Below are 3,469 nucleotides of genomic sequence, written 5' to 3'. Positions count from 1 at the left end.
ACCGTCTGCTTTCGGCGCCACGTCCGTCATTATCTCGCCGTCATTTAACTGCGTGCGTATAGTTGACTCTGTAACCGAAGCGGTAACGGAACAAAGGCTCGCCTGCGTCGTCCATCACTATCTAGGCGACGTAAGTAAACAAACTCCTGTAACCTACACGCGTCTGTGCCTGGTTAATTCCACTCCATCCATCACTACCCGCCTGCCGAACTCTAAATCTAAACACTCCGGTGTGAGTCAGGCGGCTGCCGGCTGCTGCTCTGATTCACGACACCTGTCTCCTTCTCAATGTGCAGCCATGGGGAGCTAGAGCCCAGGGCCAGCATCTGTATAAAAAGCTGCCCTGTTCTGGCCCCATCAGTACAAAAAGCTGACCTGTGAAGTAGCTCAGGACTACTCACTCTCAAGACCTTCTGGGGCCCAGCCAATTGGTACCTGGGGACACTATGCCTTTTGCCAGCTAGACTGATGAAGCAGCCCTGAGAGTCCCCTGCACTGTCTACCTACCACAGCAGTCTGGCAGTGGGGGCTGCTGCCTGGTTGTGACCTGCTACACACTGGCCAGATCCAGATGGGGACTGCACAGGCAGAAGAGGCATCTGTCCCTCTGGGCCAGATACCAGTGGACTGTGGCTGCAAACTTGGCCTTTGTGCAGCACTACTGCCACACGTGCTCCCTGCCCAGCCATCTGGGCAGCTATAACCCCGGAAGATGTTCTGGGTATGGTGGCCTGCTTTGAACTGTTAGAGCATGTCCTCCTGGCCCCAGTTGGCCTGATCCTTTTTATTTTCAGGATAGCTATCATTCCACTCCCATAATCTTCTTTCTGCTTCTCTGTTTGTTTCTCTTATGATAGCAGTCAGGATATCTTGTGAGAGAAACAGATGGAACATTTTCACCACTGTGTCTTTATTAAGTGGGATCCCAGTAGTTGGCTGCTCTCTAACGAAGTATTAGCTGTGAATTTTTTTCCCACACTCTGCCATTCCTTCCTCTAAAAGTGTCATCATCTGCAATGTTTTCTGGGTGTGGTGGCAGTGGTTCTGCTCCATGTCCTGCTGTATCTCTCAGTCTTCCACTGCAGCCCTGGGCTTGTCCTCTTCACTTTCCCACTGGAAGTGTTGGGATCACTTCTGTTTGTGGTACCAACTCCTCATCTGAGCTGGATGAAGCTTCCATAGACACATGGTTTCCTTGCTCTGAACAATTTCAAATGTCTGAAGCAAAGTCAGCATTCTCACTTCCTTGGGATAATATTTCATCAGTAGATGTGTCACTGTCATCCCTGGTTACCTGTGTAAGACAGGCTTCAGCACTGAATGTGCACTGTCTTCTCAGAAAAAAAAAGAAAAAAATGATTACTGCTGAATGAATATAAATAACAAAGACATGCCTGTCCACCTATGCTGTCACAGAAGCAATTCCACCCTGCCCTGTGGCAGCTCAGGTATCACCCTCTCCTCCTGGGCACAGAAGCCAGAGACCAGCATCCATCCTTTGCATGAAAGCCAGATGTGGGTGGATGTCATTTGGAAACAACACATGCAGGGTCTTATTGAGAGTAAAAGGGGCATAAGGGATGTCAAGCCCTTACCATTGAAGCAGACTCCATAGTATATGCTGTATTGCAGTATGATGCTGTTCTATTTCTCCTCTGCTGTTCCTTTGCTCCTTGTCCTCACTTCCAACAAAGGCAGAGTAAACTAGCATATGAAAGGGGCAGGTGAAGCAGAGTTTTGCCATAAGAAAAGAGAACAGAGGTGGATTTGGGTGTGACAAAGGGTTGGATTTTTATGGGGGGGAGAGGGGCAAAGGGCAGGGTGTTTTAATGACTTTGCAGCCTGCAAACAAAGTAGTTAGCAAAAGGGGTTACCACATCTTCTATAAAAGCAGAGAGGAGGATGGCCATCCATTAGTTACCATGGATACCTGAAGTGGACATGAATGAGGTGTGAATGAATGCTGACCTTTTAGATGCATCCTCCCAAAGTGAGCAAACAGGTCTAGGCCTGCTATTTATAAAGAAATTACAGTGGGGTAACAAGTTACCGCAATCCATTAGCATGGGCTTGGGGTAGGTTGTTACCCCATATAGAAAAACACATTCATGCCTGGAGTAGCATGTTACCCTGGGCAGTTTTTTATCCACAGAGAGCAAACCATTCACGTAAGCTGGCTCTTCTTTGGAGATATTGTGCACTGAAGTGCCAGTGACAATGTCCTAAAATATTTTTTTTAGAAATAATTAACTTTAAAATACTGCACAAATATGGGGTAGCAAATTACCCCATGGGAGTGTATGAAGGGTAAATTCTAGATATGTTAGAAAAACATTCAAGCATTTAAACCCACTAAAAAAAGTTAATAAATGTCTAAATAATAAACCTTACTCAGATCACTTTCCTTAGTACTCCACCACTTACAACTCCTCTATTATTTATTTAAATTTACTATAGTTACTCAAATCTAAGATGATGTTTTATTCCCAAACAACACGAAGTAAAAAAAATCTTTGTCTTAGATTTAAATACTGGCCTGGGGCAGAGAACAATTCAGCTCTGACTTTGGCAAAGAACCTACTCTGTCCCTAAGCCAGGGTGGGTCATGCATTGTGGCCAGGGGAAAGATGGGGGAGAATATACAGTGAGGGTGCAGGATGCATAGGAAGATCTGCAGTTGGGGAGGTGTGTATGGGGGATACTCACATAGGATGTAGAGGAAGCACAGGGGAGACCCACAGCCTATCCCCCATCCTACCTTAGGCTTCATCTGTGGCCCTAGCTCTTGCTTGAACCTCAGTTCCAGCACTGGCCAGGCCCAGATCTGCCACTGTTTTTTGCCTGTGTGGGCTGGGCTGGAGCCAGGGCTGTCATTGCTGTGTCATCTGGAACCAGACCCAGAGCTGCACAGAAGGTAAGTGGCAGGGGAGGATAAGAGATCAGACGTGGGGGAGCAGGCAACAAGGGGGCATTGGTGGCAGGGGGAAAGGCAAAGTTATGGGGAGAAAGAGGTGGGGGTCAGATAGCCGAGGTGTGTGGGGGGGGCAAGTGGCAGGGGGTTTAAGCAGCAGAGGGGCAGGAACAGGCAGAGGAGTGGTAAGGAGGTCTGGCTTCTCACCCTCTGCCTCTACTTCCCCTGACACAGATACAGGCAGGATGAGTTTAAGATGACCCTCCAATAATTACATTCTATAAATGGAAAATCATAACATATTTATAATTTTCCATGTATCAAATATAATTATTGTTTGGGGTTGTTTAAAATTCAAAGTCACCTTAGATGCAGGTAAATATGGTTATTTAAATTAAAGCTTTCCACTTTCTGAATAAAGTCATCCTGATACCTCTACCTGTATACAATTCTAATATCATACTCATCTTACATGGCTCTCATTCTATTGACATGACTGTGCTTAATCCTGATTTAAACTGATCTGAGGTAAGCATAGAATTGTGCCAAAGACTCCCA

This window comes from Alligator sinensis, unplaced genomic scaffold (genome assembly GCF_000455745.1).
Source record: "Alligator sinensis unplaced genomic scaffold, ASM45574v1 scaffold631_1, whole genome shotgun sequence".
In the NCBI taxonomy this organism is placed as follows: Eukaryota; Metazoa; Chordata; order Crocodylia; family Alligatoridae; genus Alligator; species Alligator sinensis.
This window is presented reverse-complemented; position numbering follows the sequence as displayed.